At 48.6% G+C, this 23361-nt stretch overlaps 1 protein-coding gene across 1 annotated transcript in view; it reads left to right on the plus strand.

Annotated features, from left to right (window-relative positions):
* The first annotated feature begins 5603 nt into the window (after positions 1–5603).
* The window catches only part of ADGRB1 (adhesion G protein-coupled receptor B1), a 349272-nt gene continuing 331514 nt past the window's right edge, over positions 5604–23361 (plus strand). The window contains exon 1 of the mRNA XM_039525203.1: positions 5604–5831. The gene's annotated coding sequence lies outside the window, so the exon portion shown is untranslated. The remainder of the gene's footprint in view (positions 5832–23361) is intronic.

Genomic DNA, 23361 nt, shown 5'->3' on the forward strand with positions numbered 1-23361 from the left:
GCATTCCCAGGGGCTGCGAGAGGGGAGAGTCCACCCCCATCAGCTGGTGCCCTAACTAGTGCAGACTTGGGGCAGCCCCTTCTTCCCCAGCTCTGTGGGGTTAATGGCTGGTGGATCCACCAGCAGCAGCTCTGATCCTGCAGCTTGTGCGTTTGGCGGAGCTGCTGCAAGCTGGGGTTCCAGGGCCTCCTGGGAGGGGGGCAAGTGGGGCAATTTGCCCCAGGCCCCGGGCCCCGCAGGGACCCCCATGAGAATTCAGTATTCTATAGCATTGCAACTTTTTTTTATGGAAGGGGCCCCCAAAATTGCTTTGCCCCAGGCCCCCTGAATCCTCTGGGCGGCCCTGTGGGGCTCTGTATGGGCAGGGTGTTCAGACACTCAGCACTGGATCCAGAAGCCTTCCTGCCCCTCACCCTGTGCAACAGCTCTACTCTGGTTACTGATTGCACTGGGACACTGGGCCCTCCACCTCTGCTGAAGAGTAGCTGGGATGCCAGCCGTTAGCCGAGAGAGGGCTGCAGAATCTCTAGGTCCTTCCCAACAGAAGGACTTGGCTGTACGTTGGGGACATGACTGGGCACTCGCCAGTTTCTCATTATGGCCCCCGTCTAACCGGCGGCTGTAACGATCTCTGTGCATTGTGCCAGAGCAGCAGGCAGGAAGATCAGGGAGAGGGAAGGAGAGGGAGGCAAAGGACAGGCCAGTGATTTCCTGTCAATCTGCTGCAGAACAATAAGGTGAATGATAATTCAACAAGTGTCGGCGGGAAATGAGACAGCGTTTGCTATTGTTGGTGATTTGCTAGGCTCGGGCTGATTAGAAGCACAAACGCTTGCAAACAGATGCTATCCTCGCCCGGAGCACTAGCGCTCTGTGTGACTTCCGGTAGTGCTGTCCTGATGGATGCCACGCCTTGGAGCTAAGGTCTTAGTGGAGATCACCGCAGACAGGAGAGACGCCTGCATCCAGCTCAGGGGACTTGACAACATACAAGCCTCCACTGTGGTTCTTCCTACGAGACCAACTTAGGGGTGGCAGGTCCAGCTGGCCTGTGACTAATACCGGCCGACGGCCCAGTCATGGACTCTACTCATTGGGCCAGGACTGTACTTATCGAGCTTTGCAGCCATTCCACCTTGAATTTTGAGCTTGATGGAGCATGCAAGCTAAGAGGGGCTGTGCTTGGTTAGATCTGGGATGAGGCTTCCAGGGAAAATTCAAGGGTACCCCAGGAAATTGTGTGGGTGATACAGTAGCTGGAGCTGCTCTATCTCAGAGCCAGCACCGACCAATGCCCCAGCGTGGGGCCAGGCATATTGCACTGCTAGAGAGGTGGTGTATTTTGGACTGCTCTCCTTGTCAAAGGTCCCAAGATACTTTGGGAGAGAGCAGCTGTATTGGCCGTGGCATGAGGCCATATTCCAGTTCGGGTCATTGCATTCTCGTGACCTAAAACTCCCCCAGCAGTTTCAGTTGGATACAGTATTTTTTTCATGTCCTGTCCTAAAACTGTTGTGCAGAAGGAAATATTGCCTAGTGGTCAAGCACAGAATCAAAAGTAGGGACATTGGTGAGCTCTTCCCAGCTCTGGCACAGGCTTCCTTGTGTGACCTTGGGAAAGTCACTTAACCTCTCTGTGTCTCATTGGTGAAATAGGGGTTACAACAGTTACCTCACGGGGGTAAGACTTCAGTGTCTATAAAGCACATTCAGACCCTCGGCTAGAAGATTATGTCTATTGCGGTGATCCATAGAGGTGCTACCGCATTGTGCTAAGCACTGTACGCACATAGTAAGAGACAGGCCTTGCTCCAAAGAACTCACAGTCTAAACTGACAAGACAGGTATAGAATGAGAGGGGAACCAGAGAGGGAAGACACTTGCCCAAGTAATACTAATTAATAGCTAGCTCTGAAGTCTACCAAGGAAAAACACTATATACAAGTTTCACAATTTCAAAGGTGGTCAGTATCATTATCTCTTTTTCACAGAAGGGGAAACTAAGGCAAAGTGAGTTGCCCCAGGTCACCCAGCGATAGAGCTGGGAATAAAGCCCAGGTGTCCTGAGTCCCAACCCAGCATCCTGTTCGTTGGACTGTGCTAATTCTCAAGCAGCCATGGTAGGAAGGTTCTACAGGAATGCAAATTAGCATTATTTATAATTACTCCTGGGTAGTGTTTAACAGCTGCTACGGTCCACTCCAGAAGTGGCTGAATTTCCACATGTAGCGAAGAGATCTCGCTCTACATAAGATTTACAAAACGCAAGCAGCATGATGTGCATGCACCACTCTAGCACGATTGAGTTGTTAAAACCCAAATCTCCCACCTTCAGTCACAACCCAAACACCCTGTTTGTTTCCCATTTAATGCTGGTGATTGTTAAGGCTCCCTATGGCTTTATTTTAGCACTAAGCCCTTTTGAAGTTGTTGTTGATTAGACAGTATAATCTGCCTTGGAAGTTATTTGTAGATGGGGGGAAAAATCAGTCTTTCTGGTGCAAATGGCAGCAGTGGGAGGTTGTGAATTAATGATGCTATTCAGCAAGGTTTTCCAAACGGGGCCTTGCATCCTTCTTGACACACAGGCCATTCTGCCACCCTGGCACCCTTTCTAGAAGAGTGTTTAAAACTCCTTGGCAATAAAGATTGGGAGGGCACCGCAGGAAGTGTTTATAGGGCTTAAATTGGTGTAAAACTGGCAAGACATGGCTCAGGTCACTTGTGTAGTTCCGTCAGTCTGCCCTAAACTGGAGATCTGAGAGGAGGAATATATTTGGGTAAACCCCTGCTCTCAGACCTGGGAGATCTGGATTCAGTTGTCCTGCCCTTTACAGGAGGTCAGGCTAGATGATCACAGTGCTCCCTTCTGTCCTTGGAATCGCTGAATTTATCTCTGAATTCTTGGCTTTGCTACAGGCATTTAAAAACAAACAACAGGAAGTATTTTTTCACACAACACACAGTCAACCTGTGGAACTCTTTGCCAGAGGATGTCGTGAAGGCCAAGACTATAAAGAGGTTAAAAAAAGAACTAGATAAGTTCATGGAGGATAGGTCCATCAATGGCTATTAGCCAGGGTGGGCAGGGATGGTGTCCCTAGCCTCTGTTTGCCAGAAGCTGGGAATGGGCAACAGGGAATGGACCACTCCATGATTACGTGCTCTGTTCATTCCCTCTGGGGCACTTGGCATTGGCCACTGTCGGCAGACAGGATACTGGGCTAGATGGACCTTTGGTCTGACCCAGTAGGGCCGTTCTTATGTTCATTCTGTGTCACCTTGGGCAGTTACTTAATCCCACTGTGCCTGAATTCCTCCTCTGAAAACAATGCTAATGATGCTTGCTTTCTCCCACCTTTTGTCTCTTACAATATGTGTGTACAGCACCCAGCTCTCTGAGACCTGGCTCTCAGCTGGGGCTTCTCCACATTACTGCCATACAAATAATGAGGAGGGCAGGAAACTGGTTTTGCTTAGATCTCAATTTTTTTCTTTGCCTTTCAGATGTTATTTATGTGGTTCTCCACAAGCGCAGTATAGCAGTGGTATTGGAGTGTTATGAAACATCTCATGTAAAGAACCAGAAATCTGTAAAAGCCCCCAAACTGATATTCTTGTCTGGACATGCCAGGTAGAAGGAGCTGAGTAGGGGAGAAAATCTGCATTGCGTGAGAGTAACCACAGTACCTTATGCCAGCTGCTCTTTGAGAACAGTGTTCAGATATAGTCCATCCCTTTTCTTTATTTTAAGAAGTCCCTATCTGAGGCTGTGAAAATGGTGAAACTGCCACTGAAAATACTTGTCTTCTGGCCAAAAATAAAGATCTAATCTTTTTAAATCTGGATGACTTCAAATGAGTTTGGGCGAATTCCATATGATTCTATGGGCTGCTGTGGTGCGTAGAGGCCCCGATCCAGGGAACTGTACAATCACTTATTTTTGTAATTTTTTAAATCTTCACTTTTTTTCCCAGGTGTGAATCTATTGCTGGTGAAAGGTTCCAGGGTCTCTGGAGACTCGGCTTAACCCCTGCCATTGACTTGCTGGACCAGCTCTTCGGCTGGTATACACCCGTATCGCTCTGCTGAAGTCAGTGGAACTGGACTGATGTACACCAGCTGGAGACCTGGCCCGCGTCCCCTGGCGTGAGTCACGTAGCCTAAGCCGCACAGCACGCACCGCTGCCCCATACAAGCCTCACTCACCGCTGCTGGTGGGAGTGTAGTGTAGTCTCCAGGGACCATGGAGTCTTTTGTCTCTCTGCTAAGACTGCTACAGTTGGGGAAAAGTAGAACCAGTGATGGTGGTGCTGTTAGTGAGGGGGGCCGTTTCCCGGGGGGCGGCATTTGGCTCCGGTGGAGCTCCCGCCGGCATGCCTGCGGCAGGTCCACCGGAGCCCGGGACGAGCGGACCTGCCGCAGGCATGCCGGCGGGAGCTCAACCGGAGCCGCGGGAAGAGGGGACCCGCCGCGGGACCGGGGAAGGGCGGCGCAGCGCTCCGCGCTGCTTGGGGCAGCCTACTTTCTAGAGCCGCCCCTGCCCAGAATGCCACCCCAGAGGTGACCTTCTCAGCAGTTGGTGAGTAACTCTGATCAGAAAGAGTCTGATTGTTCTGGATGAAAGTTGGTCAGTAAAAATAAGAGGCTAGATCCTTGGGTCCTTGATGACTCCTCTGAGCTGCTCTAGTAGTGCAAAGGGACCTTAAAATGGGTTTATCCAGCTACCTGTGTCTCCCCTTCTCTAGACCTTGAGTAGGGTTTTTTCCTCAGGGAAAAGGGTAATCCTAGCTCTTCTGGCTGCCAGAATGGCCCCAGGGAACAATGGGCAGCCAGCTACATCTTAGGCCAGTCCCAGGGACTCACAAAGGGACTATATATGTATATAAAAGCTTTGTACCTTGCTGCTTCTGGCTCTGTGCAGAGTGCAGCTCAGCTGGACTAGAGGATCCTGGCCCAAAGTATTATAAATAATAATACCTAGCTCTTATGTAGGACCGGAAATCTACTGATGAAAAATGGCTTTACAAAGGAGCTCAGTATCATTATTCCCATTTTACAGATGGGGAAACTGAGGCATAGAGAAGTAGTGACTTGCCCAAGTCCAGTGGCAGAGCTGCAAATGGAACCCAAGTCTCCTGAGTCTAAATCCAATGCACTACCCATTAGGCCCACTGCCTAGAATAGTAAGTTAATATTGGTGATGATCTTTGATAAGGTAAAAGATCAAATTGGGAAGGAAAACATCCTATCTCATTGTAAAAACATGCTACAGTTAATGTTCTAGGGGTGAGCGTGGTGGGGTCATCTGACCCATACTGCCTACTGTTCAGTCCTCCCCGTCACATGACATGACCTTTAAGAGTTTTGAGTGATCTGATAACAGGGCCTGTGGAGATATGGGGAGAGAGGAAAAGGGTCCAGGGAAGAAGTAGCAGTTAAAAGGAATCCTGTTACTGTATCTTTAAGGGTGTGGAGCCTTGCAGAGGGTGGGGCAGGGCTCCCCTCTCTCCCAGCCAATAAGGAAAGAGCTGGGAGAAGAGGCCAGCATAAATGCTGCCTCCTCCTGCCTAGCGGGGCACATGCCTATAGATGCTGCAGGGAGGAAGCTGGTTCCTAAGGGCCTCGCTTTAACAGGGAGAAAACAGCAGCAGGGGAAGTTCTGCCTGCTGGTCCCTCCCAGCCTGAGGGTAGGAGGACACCTGAAGGAGAAGCTGGCTAAAGCCCTGAAGCTGTCCTAAATCACAGCCCAGCTCCACGGAGGAGAACTGTGGGAAACCCCTGCCTTAAGGAGGGACAATTGGAAGATAGCCCTGTACGTGCCAGAGAAGGTGAGGGGGAGGCTTGTTTGTGTGACATTCAGCCTTTGGGGTTGAATAAACTAGACTCCTGAAAGGGGTGCTGTTTAATATCCAAGCCTCATTGGACTTATTAAAACCCCCACTCAGGGAAACTGAGGCAGAGATGCACTATTGGTGCTGTACCAGGCTGCCAGGGGGTTCTCTGTAGAGGAGGGCCCCCCACTACAACAAGTCAGACTCTTTATGTCCCCCCTGAAAAATTGAGGGCAGGGAGTTAATTGTAAAGGAAGCGCCGGTGCGTGGCCTGGGCTGTGATCTAGTTTCACAGAGATACTTATCGGGGGGTTGGCTTTGCTGTAAACCATGGAAGTGTAACAATCAGCCACTTTTTATGGCACTGTAGATCACAAGATGAAAAACACATTTAATTCCACAGTAAGGTCACTTTTTAGTTAAAAGGGACAGAATGGGCTTAATTTATAAGCCTCTCTAACTTTATAGTCTATGTTTAGAGTTCTGCCTAGTATTTAGTGCCCAACACAGGTTGTAAAGATTTTTTTTTTTTTTCAGATTTGTTGCGTCATGGGGATTCTTATTTTTTCCCCTCTTACCGCCCTCCTTCATCTCCTCCCCTGCCCAGCCAAACAACGCATAGATAGATTTGAGGTGTTTTTAAATGCCAGGGAGGACATGGCTGGCTGGCTGGGTTATGTCTATGCTGGTGGAATGATGATGTACTTGATGCTGGATGGCTAGAGATGGAACGCTGCCTGCTAACCTGCCTAGGTAGGGGACAGGAGGAAAGAATTGGGGTTAGAAGCGGAAACATGAGGCCATGTGGTATTATTCACCGTAGTGTTTTTCGTGTGGACTCTATCTTTGTAACAGAAGGGACTGGACTTTTCGTAAAAACCAGGCAAAGTGGGTTCTCATTTTAGTGGTGCACAGAGATGCCTCTAGCTGCCTGGGGAGGCTGCCCTTGAAACGCTGCTTCCTGGCCGGTTTCAGCCCTAGGCACCGGGAAGCTAATTGTCTGGCCTGAATGTAGGGTGTAATGCAGTTTGCTTTGGATAGCAATGAATGAAGATGCACTGCATGCCCACTGTTTTAACCTACATGGTCATGTAGCATTTCTAAGGGCACGTGCTCACAAAGCAAGAGACATGCCCCCAAATATCACAGCATTATTAAAAAAACCAACAACTTTGGGTTCTTTTTATTTGCATTCTGCCTTTAGAGCCTTTAGGTTACACTTGGGCATTTTCAGGCTTTATCCATAGCCTTGAAGCCCAGAAATGTTTTTTGTTTTAAATGAAAGCTGAAATTCTTACATAATCACATGACTCCAGAAGCTGGGGCATTAAAAAAACCAGATATTGCAAGACTTAAGTTGGTGATGCCGCTTACTGTAGGAAAGGCAGAACCAAATGAAGTTAGGCCACCAGCATTACACTCCCATACACAAAATGATCAAGAAAACAAGAGGAGGCCACAATCCCATTTTCATGGGAGAGCAGAATGTATTTTTGCATCTCTCCTCTATAACAGTCTGCAGGGAACTCTGCCTCTTTTAATGGCTGCTGACAGCAGGCTCCTAAAATGTAAAGGGTCAATTCATAGAAAAGAAAAACCTTCACGGTATTGTAGCTACATATATCCGTGTCTTCGCTGGAAGGGCACTTCATCCCCATCAATAAGAACTGTGAGCGCTCAGCACTTATGAAGATCAGTCTTTCTAGGGGTCTAAATGTGAATTTAGGTGTCTAATTTTAGCAAGTTAGAAAAGGTTGGTGCAGGTTTTTAACGTGAGGTTTAAATATGGGGAAGTGGCCACAAAGAATTCCACCTAGATGGGGGAAGTGCAACGGATAGAATGCCAGGCCCTGCCTCTGTCTGCAAATACTGGGAAGATGTAACGTCCCAGGAGACATCATTATTTAGGGGAGTACAAGAGGGTATGACTGGGAGTCATGGGATGAGATTAAGACAAGGGAATATTGAGCATGACTATTCCTTTAGAGGCAGATCTGCTCAGGTGTGGAAGACCCAGTAACGAGCAAAGCATTGGAAAGCATGCTGAAAGGGGAAGCCTGCAGGGTCAAGGAGGAAGGGAAAGGTAGTCTAACACCTGCTCGATTGATCAATGGAATTGGAGCTAACACTGAGAGGAGGGTAACGTTGGAGTAGTGGGGTGACTGGAGACGGGGGAGTTGGTGAATAGAAGATGAGCATTGGCTCCTTGATATTGTGTCTATGATACTATGTCCAAACCACAGAGCTTCACCGGAGATCTGTGGACAGGGAGGTGGAGATGCCATCAGAGAGGGAAGGTGGAGACTGACTTGAGAAAGTGAGCAGAGATGTGAGAGCAAGTGGGAAACTGAAGGAGCGGCATGTATGGAGGAGGTGGTGTAGGCGGGTATGAGATCAGAGAGGGAATGCAAGGAGGCAGCTATAGTGATCAGACCAGAGATTTGTCACAGGCTGGCTGGCCCTTTAAGAGGAGTTGGGTCCTGTTTCATTTGTGACTGACCAGGTACCTTCCAGCTGAGACTGAATGAGTGATTATAAAAATCAGCAAGTGGCTCAATTGAGGGGAGAGCTACAGGAGGGAGGCCGGCTCCGGTGGCAGGACTTGGTCCAATCAAAGATGTCACCTCACTTAGCCTGGTTTATGTTACTTTGTGAGTCTTACGTTTGAAGGACAAAACTGTGCCCTGACAGAAGGGCCTGAACAGATTTGGGATCTTGCATTAGCCCTTCCTGGACTGGGGAGACAGGCCAGCAGCCTGCAGGGTCCATCTAGCCCAGTACTCTGTTTCTGACAGTGGGCAGCACCAGAAGCCTCAGAGAAAGAAGCAAGAACCCTGCAGGTGGGTAGTTATGGGATAACCTGCCCTCCAGAACAAGTTTCTTCCTGGCCTCCCGAAGTTAGTTTGCCTTGTCTCCTGAAGCATGAGGGTTTATAATTTTGCCAAAAGTTCATTCTGTCATTCATTCTTTTAATCCTCACTATTCTAAGTCTGGTATTCTTGTTAGGATCCTACTAATCTCTGGGCCTTAATGCCATCTTGTGGCAGGGAGTTCCACGGGCCAGTTGTGTGCTGGGTACAGAACTATTTCCTTTTTGTTGGTTTTAAATTTGTGGCCTTTCAATTTCAGTGAATGTCCCCTGGTTCTGGTGTTACGCGACAGGGCGAAAAGAAATTCCCCACTTATCTTCACTATACCATTCGTTCTTTATATGTCTTTGTCATGCCTCTTTTTATCCATCTCTAAAGCCAGCCGATCTGATCTTTTCAATAACTAGCTATGGGGAGTAGATGGACATGAGTCAGAGATGTCAGGGCAGTGGGCCCAGGAGGAGTTCGGAGGCAGAAGCCTGAGAACACGTGAGTTATATTCCTGGCTCTGACACCAAGGATAACGCATACCTGCCTAAGAGGGCTGTTGTGAGGTTTACATAGTTGATGTTTGAAAGAGCTATTTAAGTATCATTAGTAGTTCTGGAAACCAGGAGGGCGATTTCATACAAAGTGCAGCCCTTTTGTAGCCAGAGAACCATTAGACATATGATTCCCACAAAGCTGGGCGCTCACAGTCGCTGGGATTGTGGCTTGCACAGGGCAACAATTCGAGCCTGTCGTCTCAATTCTGTATCCCTGGACTTCCACTCGGCGTTCACTCTCAAGTGGCTTCTGGAGCTGGGGCCCTGGCTTCTGTCATTCCAGCCCCGCTGCTACCCGTTCACCTGTTGCCCCAATTAGATTCCAAGGACGGCTCTGCTGCATTTCACACGAGTTGTGTGGAAGAGCGAGAAGTGCCACAGAAAGGGGCAGCAGCAAGGTTGCCGGCTGGGGAGACGCAGGCTGCTGGGTCTTTCAGCAGAAGTTGATGCATTACGGAGTCTCCTGTTGCCTCTGTCTCTCTCTCTCTCTGATGTGACGGATCTAGATGGCAAAATACTCGTTTCCTTGCCAACAGACCCCCTATTCTTAAAACAATATGCAACTATCTTCATCTGAGGATGGAACCTGCTGGTTCTTATAGCTCCTTAGCCAAACTGAAGGGGGAAGGGGACACAGCAGAGCTAAGGAGCGAGCGTTGGGCCCGGGCACCCTGCAAAAAGTGCACCGGATCCTGAGAGCTGTACTCATCTGTCATATAAAACCAATGGTGCCGGGGAAGTTTTGCCTGAGAAAGAACCTCAGGATTTTGCCAATAGGAGGAAGAAATACCTGGATGCTGCACTACTCAATCAAACAGCTAATCTTGTGTCACCCTGCTGTGGTGCCCGCCAGAGCACTCCAACATTATAACTCTCTGGAGCATCTTTTATAACATTCTGCTCGTTCTTACCCCCGGCCTCGCTCTCTGGAGTTCTGCCCCTTAGGACACGACCATGTTCCACTGATTTTTTTTTTCCCACTTCAGTAGCACGTTGCTTTCATGAAGTAATGGAGCCTCCTGTGTCTTGGTGGCTCTCCTTACTGGAGAGATGAGGAAACTGAGGCACAGGAGTTAAGTGACTCACCTGAGGTGATAAGTCAGTGTTAAAGTTGGGATTCGATAAGTGCCAGGCTGCCAATATGGAGTTCTGATAAACCTCATCCCCAAAGCTCCATCCTCTACCTCCTTTATACTCAGGCTTAGCAGAACTCAATTTGATATTATCCATCAAAATTCTAAAAATAAAAAAATGTTTATTTTTAAGCATTTTTTCTTCTATTTTTATCAATTTAAATTCTCACAGGTGTGGAAAATTGGGGATGTTTGTGTCAGAGAAGAGTAGAGTTCAATAATAATTATTTCATGTCAATAAAGGTTGAAATTTTAAAAAGTTTGTAAGTTAAAACAAAGATGGTAATGTCACCTACAAAACATACAAAGCAAATATCCTTAAATCAAAAGCTCCTAGTTCTCAAGCAGCACTTTTCTTTCCTTGTCCAGCTGTACATTTTGATTGTTATCAATAGAAATATTTTTTCCATTGGTTTGTGTTGATGGTGTGTAACCAGGTCCTTTCCTCGCCCCCCCCGAGCTCTTTGCTATTCCAATAAAGCACTGCGAGCCTTTTCTTGATGCAGCACCCGTGGCTTTTATTCACACAAAGATCCCACCACCAGTGATACTATTTACAGAGCTTTACAGGTCTTACTGTCTCCTCTTTTACAGGGAGTCTCCCCCAGCCTAGAGACTGCCCTTGCTCTGGCTGCCAGCCAGCCTTTATGGCTGTTCAACCAGCAGGCCCACAGGTGCAGCCAGTTCCAGAGGCCAGGCACCAGACTTCTCCCCAGCCCCAATCTATTTCCCCTGATTGGCGCTGGCTGAGCAGGGGCTAATTAGATGCCCTTGCAGCAGCACCCTGCTACATGGTGAAATGGATGTTTTTCCGGCAAAAATCAAGTGCTTCCAAGCCTATATACACTGTGAACACCTTGTGCTGCAAATCTTGGTGTATAGTACTGCATAATGCAAGGTCCTTCATGCCCCGTATTGCACTGGCTGAGTACAGATATAACATGGGGGATAAAGCATTTGGGCACTGGTCACAGTTTGGGATGGGATACTGCACTAAATGGACCGCTCATGTGTCTCTGTGTAGCATTTCTTGCCCCCTACCCAATGCCTCTGACTCCTCATATCCCTAGCTAGTAAGCTTCCACTCCTGCCCCTCTGAATAAGTAACAGGTATTTGGAGTGGGGCAGAGAACGGTGATCGGCTTCCACCTTAGAATGGAGGCAGCCTGGCAGGTTCTGAGCAGAGGTCTCCTAGCAAAGAGCTGGAGATGGCCTACAGTACCAGGCCATGTTGTGCCTTCCTGGTGGCCAGGGCAGGGCTGCCTTCTGCAGTGTATTTCCTAGTGCTTTATCCAGTCTAGATTTAAACGTCTCCAGTGACAGAGCTCCCACTCCACCCCTTGGGAGACTAGTCTGGTCTCTGGCAGGCGTTATTGTGAGGAAACTGGTATTTTTCTTGCTCGCCAGCCTATATTTCCCCCCCCACCCCCACGCGCTTTTGCCGGGCCGGGGATGAATGGGAAGAGAGAGGCTGTGAGTGGACTCTGTTTTCCAGCACCAGTTGCTGCTGAATTTCAAATAACTCCCAAACAAAATCCGAACAAGCAGGCCCTTGTGTCCCTCGGCCTCCTCTCTCTTTGGCCTCAGTCACCGTGGTTGGCAGCACTGCTGCTCCTCTGTGGTTTGTCACACGCCAGCCGGAGAGTGGGGGGCTCTTTGTAATCAGTGTTGTCTTCAGTGGTCTCTGCCCTCAGGGTCTGAAACAACAGGGCCCTTTGCCTTGTTTGCATTAGGGGGTAGGTGGGGAAGACAATTGTCCTAACCCGCTTTTCTGTCAGAGAAAACACAGAGCCTAGTGTGAAGGTGATGGGCAATGGGAATACTTGTGTATCTTCAGCAGAAGTCCTCTGTCCTCACTGCCACCCCCACTCCTGATTTCCCCCCTCCCTGCACTTCCTCGGTGCTCCTCTCCTACAGCCGAAGGAGGTGGCTAACAGCATTTATCCAGGGCGCAGGAGAGGAAGGTGCCACTTGATTCCTATGGGACTGGCAACTCTCTCACATGCCAGAAGGGGATTTGATCTGCTGGATGGCACCAGCTAACTCTGGCTGTCCCTGGCTGCACAATGGAAAGAATCTAATTGGCATGGCCTTTGTCCAGAACACAACTGGTGTGTCACTGCAGAGAAAGGGGCAAGTAGTGATAAATCCAGTCGGGAAATGCAGGCTGGCCGGGTCTCTTCTCTGAGGCCTCAAGGCTGGCATTGGTTTCCTGGCACTGGGGAGGGGAAGCAGGCCAGATGGGACTCCACAGGGAGTCAGAGAGGACAGGACAGGAGAGAACAATGAGACCACACAGCTCTGCCAATGCACCTTAATCCTCTCATCCAAAACTTCCTGCTCTTCAAGTCCTGAGCCTTGCTAAGCTAGAGAGTGCCAGTCATGTGGAATTGTCCCAGGCTACTGCACGTGCATGCGGTGGCGGATTAACTCACAGGCCCCAGCCAATTTGGGGGCCCCATCAGGAGTGCCGGAACCTGTGTAGAAGTGTGTGTGGGCCGCTGGTGCTAGAACTGTGATCCCGCCCCTGCTCCTCCTTTTGCTTTCGAGGCTTTGCCCCCTGGCCAGAGAAGCAGGAGCCGGACTATGGTAAGAGCTGCCTAGGGAGCCTGGTCTGCTCTGGGGAGCCCTGGACCCTCCACCTGCCCTAGGTGGAGGGCTGGGGGATCTGAGAGCAGTCCGTGTCCCCGCCCCCTGGGGTGCATTGCCCAGGGCAGGTGAAGGGTCCAGGAGGCCACAAGAGGAGGAGCAAGGGGCAGAGCCCCATGCGAAGGGGAGTGTATGTGGAGGGCAAAGAGTCCCAATGAATCTTAATCCGCCTCTGTGTGTACGTGAGCGGGTCAGATGTCAGCTAGGGACTGTGCTGAAACTTCCCAAACTCATTCTAATTGTGACCCAAGTCAGGATTCGATCTCAAAACTGCTGCAGGGAAAGAAGTGCTATCCCTAAAGGAAAGCTGAGCTCATGTGAACTGGTACAGCTTCCTACAGCCTGCTGATTTGAGGAAGCCACAGCATACCAAGTCTATTTAGCCTGGCGACAATGCTATCTTTTACCCACATAGAATGAATATGATTTATCTAACTGGAGTCCTGTATTGGAAAATCTCACTGTGTGGCATTGTCTCTAATTACAGTGTCGCAATGAAACCCACACAAGACACAACGTGAATATTTTCCCATTTGTTTTCTCGGTGGCATGGTTTCTTGTGGACTCCCTTGTACTCAGACTGCTGCTTTGCCTGACAACTTAGGACAAAATTCAGCCTTGATGTAAGTGGATAGGAACAGCCCTCTTAGCCTCTGGTGAATTTGGCTCATACAGATCTGAATGGTAGGACTTAGGACTTACCTTCTGTTTGACAGTTATTAATCTCTGATCTAAAACAGGCCAGAAGGTACCAGAAGTTTATGAAAATTTTTGGTCCCAACTGAGCCCATTCAGGTGCTGCTCATCATCCAATTACAGCTGGAACTGATTTCTAACACCCTTTTCCTTCTGGTCTCAGCAGAGAGGCCAAGTGCTTGAAAGGACCACAAATAACTCACTTAGTCTCATCTTGTAGATGGTACCTTTAGGCCAGACTTGAGGTACATGGGGATGGGGAGGGAGAGATACCCATGGGAGACGTGCACTAGCCATGCTGTACCTTTCTGGGGGATGAATGCAAGACTTCCTTCTCCAGGGCTGCCACCAGCTCCTTTCACTGGTGCTTTTAAAGGGGGAGGGGATGGGAAATAGCACACAGGTTATTGTAGCTGCAGATAGAATCAACAGCCCTGAATGGTCCCTGGTGCTGTTTATAGAATCATAGAATACTAGGGTTGGAAGGGACCTCAGGAGGTCATCTAGTCCAACCCCCTGCTCAAAACAGGACCAATCCCCAGACAGACTTTTGCCCCAGATCCCTAAATGACCCCTTCAAGGATTGAACTCACAACCGTGGGTTTAGCAGGCCAATGCTCAAACCACTGAGCTATCCCTACCCCTAAAAAAGGTCATTGAGTCCCTCTCCCTGTTGGAGAGATTGAAGTTATGCAGTCAATAACTCTTGGTACTGAAGGTAGCGTAGCATAGTGCATGGGGAACTGGAGCAAGGAGATCTGGGTGCTAATTCTGCCATTGAGCTGTTGGGTGATCATGGGTCACTACAGGTGGGAAACAGATGAAAAGCAGGGATAATAGAACTTTCACAACTTGTTGGGCTTGATGCAGGAATCGGTGAGATTCTATGGTTTGTGCTTTGCAGGAGGAGAGACTTGGTGGGGATGCCTAACAAAGAATGACTTTGTTTTGCTTAGTACCATGCTGGTGGCCTGCTGTCTAGAGCTGAAGAAGTCAGCCTGAAAACCTTCTTCAGAACTGTATTTTGCCTTTTGTTGATTTACGCATCAGTTACTTGACACCCAACATTGATTTATGGGGCCTGACTGATGCATCTGATTGTTTAATGGGATCTGCTGCTTTTAAAAAGGATCAGATCTCCTATTGTAAAAAAATTCTGATATTGGTGGGGCACTTGCATGAGATCAGAGCTGTGTGAAACCTTTCACACGTCTATCAAACACTGCATGGCAGCAGGACTGGCTGACTCAGGGAGTGGCGGGAGCAAGCTTTTACCTCAAGGTGACTGGTTCAAATCCAGGACTACAAATTGTTACCATCCTATGACTGTTCTTCTGGCCTCTGAGCTGCTCCTGCCGGAGAGTGGAGCGAAAAGCAACTTTTTAAAACTGTTCCACATTGTGAGTTTTCATACAGAATTTAGAGTCTGTGCCATGCTTGTCTTATATTTTATTTTATCAATTTATATTTGAGCAGCTTAAATTGTAAAACAATATGCATTGGGAATTTACCCTCCTTTTTTTCCCCCGTTTGCAAATCACTTGTGAACTGACCCTGAATTTCTGTGAACTCATTTGACTATTCATAAGTATTCCCTTGAGAGTCCAGATTAACAGTTCTCAGCCTATGGGTTGTTGCCAGACTCTCCTTTTTGACTATTAGGATTGATTGGTCCCCTACATCCTGTTATATATTGCTTCTACTCCCTGGTTGGGCAACTGAAACTTTTCAGGCTGGAGGATAATAAATGATTAATAGTGAATACTGAATAGGAAGCTTTCCTGTATGTCATACTAACAGTGTCCTTAGAGAGGCTGAATGTGGATCTGAACCTGTGGCCACTGGATCTAAAATCATGACCCTCTATTGTCTGAGCGGAAAAGTTAGGTCTATTAGCAAAGGGGCAGTAGCAGATTCATAAACCTCTATACATGGTCTAGTCACTAGAGAGGGACAAAGACCCACCTTGTTTGCCTAGGTTACATAATAGTTTGCGCTAAACTTCATGGAATGGTTGGGATGGAACTGAAAATGTTGCTATTAATATTCCAAGGGTCAGCTGAATATTCATGAGCAATGAATAATATAACCCACTAATAGCAGTGGAGGAAAGTAAGCCATTATACCATCAATATATCTGCAAATCTTTTTTTTTTCCCCACCATAATTCAATCACCTTTATGAAAAATCTCCATATTTCATACACTGCTGAAAACAATTTGCTACAGAGAAACACCTCGCAATGGTCAAATGCAAGCAACTAGGATGAAAAGCGTTTGGAGGGAATGCGGAATCTGCAAATGAGTGATATGATTGAGTCAAAGATAGAACGAGCTTCAGCAGGAGATGGGGTTAAAAATCACTAGGAATTTCCAAGTCATGGCTTTACAAGCACCAGTTGGAGAGAATACAGAGGAATAATAGTGTTTGTGCATGGCAAACTGATCAATAGTACCTCTAGTCTGGGATCCTGGTACTGACCGTGGCTAATTCTGAATGCCTCTGTGTAAAATTCCTGTAATGCACCTACCACTGCCATGCTGGAACAGGGGGAAGGAAATAATTCCTGATCTGTACAGTGATCATCTTATGCCCTAAACCATGAGACTTACAACCCAGGATCATTTTATCCCGGAGAGTGCAACGGCTGATGCTGTTCTTACACAGATGAAAAATGCTATATAAGCACCAGGTATTTATTATTATTATTAATGACAAATCATTTTTGAGTCACATTCTGCCATTTGCCTTAGCAATATCCTGCAATTGCCAAATCCAATAGTTGGTGTTTCCTTCTACCACTCCTCAACATGTTGCCTTCTGACTTTATCGAGTAGCAGATGAACTTGTTGAAGTTCAGTGGGTCCCTTCCCAGCTGTAATAACTGGGTGAGTCTAATGCATCCTATGGTCTGCCTGTGCTAGGTGAAGAAAAGCCAAAGGGATAGAATAAAAACTCGTTATATTTGTGTCTGATGGCTTTGTTGATAACCCATCCTTCCTTCTCACCCCTGAACTGATCATCTAGGATAGGAATGTCAACAGCTGGCACAAACAAGGATCACATTGGCTACTTATAAGAAGCCTGAGGCCAGCAGTTAATTTAAATGGAGCAGATTACAGCTACCCTCATCTTCAATCGAATAATAACATTGTGCTTTTCAACGAAGGATCTCAAAGATGTTTTCTAAATACTAATTAACTCAACATTTTGTACAGCGCTCTAGGTTACTAATTTCCATATCACATATTTGGCCAGGTGTGGAGCTGGGCATACAATCTAGGAGTCCAATTTTCGGGCTTTGCTCACTAGATCATACTCCCTGACATGTGGCCCAAAGTGGAGGACCTCATGGTGGGACCTGTTGTCTCCACAGGTGCTCTGCGAAGGCATCTCCAGGCAGCACTGTGGGTTGCTCTTGTTCTAAAGCAATATTGGGAAGTGTTGACTTCTGATTAAGATGCTGATAGGACTAGGTGAATGGGACATTTATAAAAGCTTCTTATCCGTCACTCAGAAGGGTAATTTCATACAGAGGGGGAGTGTAAATATCGATTGGCTCATATACCGGGCTCTGCTTAAAGGCAGGCCACTGGGGAGTAGTTGAAAGTCAAGTGCAAGGAGCATTTAAATTCTAACGTTGCAGGAAGGACACAGGGGAAATATTGGCTTGCGGGGAGAGAGCCCGTTTACGCAGCCCTCGGAGTTGCTGCTTTCACCGGATTATTCTTCCCCCACAGTTGACAGGGCAGTTTCAGGGCCAGGCTAAAGCCTTAATGTTCCCCATTGTCCAGTAGTTTTGGGTGCCTCCAGTTTTGAGGGCCCAAATGTGGCCCTGTAGAGCCTAACTCTCGAAAGTGCTGAGCGCCCACAGCTCCCATTGACTTCAAGTGGAGTCGTAGGTCCTCTGTGCCTCTGAAAAATCAGGCCCCAAGTTGGGCACCCAAAATTATGTGGATAATTTTTGAATATGTAGGCCTGAGTACACAGCCATCTATGCCTTCCCTGGAATAGAGAGAGGAGAGAATGCTCCAGTAGGGTCACCCATCAATAGGCCAGTCCCAGTCTGCTCCACGCTACCAGGGGATAGTCTGATCACCTCATTCCCTCTCCAGAAGGGAGTCTGTCCCTTGTGTTCAGGTGTAGCTAGGGTTACTGCTTCTGTGGTCCAAATATCAGGCAGCCAGGATGATCCTGAGCCCATAAAACTGGACAGCTGTCAGCGTGCACCCTTACAGATGTCCCAGGACAGCTACCTCCAAAAAAGGGGACAATCCTGCAAAAACTAGGTGGCTACCCTATGTCTGGCTAGGCCTCGGACACATCCACAAATCCTGCTGCTTCAGCAGCGACATTGACAGACTGCTGCAAAGGATTCTGGGAAACCTTTGGGCTCTAAAGACAGTTGCCTCAAGCAGCAACCAAACCAAATGAAGGAGAGGAGAGACAGCCCAGCCAGAGGCTAGAGTGAGATGCTGACCTGTGTGGAGAGCAAGGGGCAACGAAGGGAAGAGGAGTGAGGCATCCAATCCCCTCTAGGCCTGGAGTCCTATTGCTCCGCAAATTCCCCCATGTAAATGCTGAAGAGTGAACAAGATGCAGACCAATGTGATGTACTTGCAGTGGCGGCAGGGTTTTGGTCCCAGCCGTGACGAGAGGAACGGACGCTCTTGAAGGTCGCTGGAACGCTGACACTTGATAAGCAGCAATAATGGAAAATTACAGATCCCAACCTCCTCTGGCATAGCGGGGGCTGAGAGGCAGGCACGTAGCTGTCTCTGGGGACAGGTTCTGCTACTGCACCTGCTGCCAAAGGGCAGGGAGAGGATATACATTGTTTGGGGGCAATGTTCCTACTGATACCAGGCTAGGTCTGGCTGTATTTTGGGGAGGGGTGACCCTGCCTGCATCGGCAGGGCTTCTTGGACTGCAGACTGAAATGAGAGCACCTTCACCCCCCACTCCCTGCTTCAGGATAGGGGGTCTCCAAAGTCAGTAACACCCCTAGATAGAATTATACCCTATAATGGCTGGAGCTTAGCCCCTCCCACCCACATGTTAAATGCTGAATCCTCTTTATCTCCTTGCTGCTTCGTGCTCCACCACTGCTTGCCCACCCCAGTCCTAAGTCAGTGGAGACTACAGGAACTGACTTTGTGAGCCCCAGCCACTCATCGCTATTGTGGTTCATGGCACCTTAATGCCTGCAGCTGAGCAGGAAAAAGGGGCATCCTTAGCGGATGGGGAGGGGGAAGATGGTGTGGTCTGTTCTCTCACAAGATGAGATTAGTGCACCTACCTCTCATCAGGGCTGACAGGTATCACTGGCATAAATACCCTTCCTTTGGCACCACACCGGACCCCCTTAGGAAGGCTTGGCACTCTTCTCAGGATATGGTGGGACTTATGCACCATTTGATATATAAAGTAGCCCATGGTCATTATATCAAAGGCCCTAGGGAGTTTCAGCACCCAGGAGACTATCCCAGATCGCAGCACTAGGAGACATCTCCTGCTACTCTCCACTTTCCCTGGCTCATTTTCCTCCCTGGAGGGTTTGCTCTAGCTCCTGTGACCCGCACTGTACCTGCCCATTGGACCTTCTCTGGGGAATGGATTTTAAATCAATGATTTTGGTGTATGGCTCCCAGATAAAATGAACCTCTCTGGCCCTCTCACTGAAGACTCCATGGTCTTCTCCTCACTGGGGATTCGTCCTGATTACAGCCAAGGGTGTCCAGTCACCAGTGCAGCTGCAGTGCAGACAAAAGGCCTGTGACCCTGACCAATGGGAGCAGCAAGAAGCATGCTGCCCTGTGCCTCCTGAACTGTGCGTTTCCCATTGAGCAGCAGATTGCCTTTAACCACAAAGTGGCTGAAGAAGAACATCAGGGGGATGATAGGGATTTAAGGGTATTTGGATGATTAGTGGTGGTAATTTCCTTTATTGTATATTTATGTCTGAGCAAAGGCCATGAGAGATGTGGCTCAAGGCGGGGAGAGAGCCTCTCTTCAGGAGAAAGAGCCAACAGACCAGTGGTCAGGAGGGATAAGGAGGCACTGGGGAGCATGGGGAGAGTCCAGGTGGATTCCATTAAAGCAAGAATTGTAGCGTTAGTTTTAACTGAGGAAAAGCCCATGGAACTGTGATAGGGCCCAGATGCTGATCTCCAGCAAGCAGAGAGATAGGCACAAGGCAAGAGTGCCATGATGAGCAAGTCAGTGGAGTGATGACCCCGTTGGGCATGTGGTGGGGGGATATAGGAGGTTATAGGGAAGCAGCTGGGTGGGAGTTAGGAGAAGCGGTGGCTTTGGGAATGGAGAACTCCACCCCCTGTGGTCATAGGCTGAACTGTGCTCTGGGCTAGTTTTTATTTTATGATGATGATGATTGATGACTGATGAAGAATGAAATAACCAGTGAGGACAGTTTGACTACACAACTCTTTTGATTGTTGCTGGGCAGCTGACTCGTGCTGCCAGCTCACAGGGATGACCATGGAATGGCAAGGTCCTGTCTGAGGAGAACTGGTGGGCAGCAACTCCCATCTGAGACGAGCTCAGCTCTGATGGCTCAGCCAGATGTGGAGGATGCAGCATGGCGTAGGACATCTGTTAGTGGCCTGTGCCCATTTGCCTTTTGGTCACAATAGCATATGCATGACCCAGAGCCAGGGAACTTGAGTAACCTGTTGCCTGCTGACTGCTTGGCAGGCCTAGCACCAGGCCAGTTGCACTGGGGAAGCAGGAATGGGAGCCTGTGGCTGAGAAGGGCACAAGGGGAAGGAGTGGTTAAAGGGGTGGGAATATCCTGTCCTCTAATTGAATGCAGTCATGGGTTACCCCAGCACAAAAGCAGTAGAAGGAAGGAGCTAGATTCCTGATCTAGGGGATTGGTAAATAGTCTTCCAAGGGAATTCCCATCACCTGACTTCTTTAGGCAGGGCAAATCTCAGACTGTAGGGAGTTATCCAGCTCTGGCCTGGGATAATGGGCTAGACGGAGTCTACCAGGCCTTTCCCACTACAGTATATCCCTGATTCTCTCCTGTTACTTGCAGTACTTTGATCTTCTGCTTTTTCCACCTAGGAGCTCTGGTCACTGACACTAATGCATCTCTGCAGGGAAAGGGAGGGACCTAGACAAATTCTCTCTGTCAGTGATTTTCTCTGGACACACATCTCAGAGTGTGGTGGGGGCTTTAGACATCTGTATGCATTTTAACTGCTCAGGCTAGGATAAACATGGCTGTATTTAATCCACACACACATTTCAGCACAGCATGGGGAATTAGCATCTTCCATCGTGATGAAACACTGACCGGCTGCTTTAGGAATGGAGCAGATGATGGCTCCTGCCCTGTCTATAGAGTCGAGAGGTCTCCCTTCAAATCAAGAATGCTCCTTTTCTCGCCCGAAAGCCCCCAAGGTGCCCTTGTTGAGACTGCTGATATCCCCTTAACAAGGTGACCAGGTGCAATTAAAATGGAGCACAGAGATTATTGAGTCTCCAAGGAGCTAGATATAATTTTCTTATCTTTCAAGGCTCTCTATGTATACCTCACCCCTCTGTACTAAACCTTCTTCTGTAGGTTGTCAACATTAGTTTGAATTTAGGCTGGGAGCAGAACATCTTGAGGGTCCTCCGTCATATTCCATCTGCTCACTGACTGTCTCTGCAATGCTCCCTGCTGGCAAGAGAGCAAAGGGTCAATGTGATGCCCAACAATCCTGTTGATCTGGCTAGTTGATGAGCTCCCTCAATTCCTGTTGGAAGCTGAGGTCTCACCATTTCTTCCATGTCTTTCAGCATCTGCTAGGAGCTGGACAGATCCATTGCTGGGCAGCAAAAACTGCACCAACCCTGCAGGTCATTGAGTGAAAGGTTCTTTAGGAGTCTAGGTGGTGCATATGTGTTGCTGATTGGAAGATTTTACACACATAATCCCTGATTTGCCCCACATCAGCCTTAGTTAAATGGAAACTGTAGCCATGGTTCAGCTTGTGAAAGTGGTCAGGAGAAGAACTGGGCATTCTTCTTGACTGTGAAGTGGCTGTGAAACAAGTCTGTGGTCTGAACTAGCACTGTGGAGGCTAGTGAGGAGGTTGGCCAACTTGCTAGGAGGAGGCATCCTTTATTTATGACACTTGGTTTGAACTGAGTTTCTGTTACTGCCAAACTGATGAATAGAATTAAAGATGGATTTGTACCAGAGCCCTGGATCCACACAGCTTGTAGACAGAGAGGAGCCCAGATCTGTGTCCAGACCCAAACTTCTCAACTCAGCCCAACTTCTTCAGCTGGATCCAGCCTGGGACACTGGATCCAAACTCCCTTGACCTTTTGGATTTGTTTAGCTCCATCTCTATTAAACTAATTGCCAACTGGTTTGCAGTCCTTTCCATTGGGGTCCCATGCAGCCAATGTCAGAATAGAAATGACTTGTCAGGAGGGCTGCCTTTCTCACTAGACTCAGAAATCTCCATTGTGATTAAACAGGTGGTCTTTAAAGTGACAAATCCATGGCTACTCAGGAACGCCGCAGTTATTGCGATGCTGCAGGCCCCTAGGCCGGTTGGAACTTCACACCCGCAGTGAGGACAGAACTCAGATCCCCTTCTCCATAAGCCTGGGCCCTGTTGCTTGAACGAATGGAGAACCTCCATTATGTGCTAGCAGGGTAAGGATCCATGCTGCAGTTGTAGTGCTGATGCTCTGCAATAGAGGAGGCAGGCGCATGCATGTGCGCACAAAACCAGCAAGCCAGCTGGTTTACCATGCTCTTCACTGTTTATTCATTGGTGACCGTGCTCCATTTGCTGTGAACTCTCATATGGTTGGACTGACAGAATGAGTGTGGTTTTCTGTTTAGCATTAAGGGGGACTTATTATCTTCCCTGGGAACGCCTGCCCATTAACTCTCCCTTCTCCTCACACCAAGGGGTGACTAGGTAGCTGGTTAAATCCTAGCCAAGGAAGGGGGGACTGCCTGTGTGAGCAAAGCTGTGAACTCTGAGCTGTAACTTGCAAGATGTTCCCCGTTCCAGCGTCACAAGCGAGAAGTGACAGCATATGATTAACTTATGAGGCGCTCGCTGAGCTGGCATGCTTGGAGCGAACAGGCCGTTGCGCAAACGGGAGCTACTGGTGGATGAATTTTTAAAGTCCGGGCTGCGTTACGATCGTAATGTGCTGGAGATGGAAGTTACAGCCTGAACTCTCAGAGGTGTGCCACAGATGGGGGCAGACGCACACTTCCTTCTCCTTGCTACCTCCACCCCCTCCCTTTAATCCCGACAGCCTGTGCGCATCCACCACTACACAGAACTCTTCCCTGCCCTTCCATCTCCTCCTCACATGCCCTTGCATCCCTTGATGATGATCACCCACCCCATGCTGCTTTCCCTCCCTCCCCTGCCCATCCCTTTCTGTACCCCACACCATTCACCCCGAGCCTCCCTTTGACACCCCATCTGCTTAGCCTCTTTCCCCTACATCCTCTGGCCCCTTCCACACATCCATTCCCTGCTACAATCTCCTTCCCCCACCCTCTTTCTCCCCCCGACTGTCCCCCCGCACTCTCATCTAGCCAGTACCCCTTCCCCTGCATGCTCCATCCCTCCATGGGCACCTT

This window comes from Mauremys reevesii, linkage group 2 (assembly GCF_016161935.1).
Source record: "Mauremys reevesii isolate NIE-2019 linkage group 2, ASM1616193v1, whole genome shotgun sequence".
NCBI lineage: Eukaryota > Metazoa > Chordata > Testudines > Geoemydidae > Mauremys > Mauremys reevesii.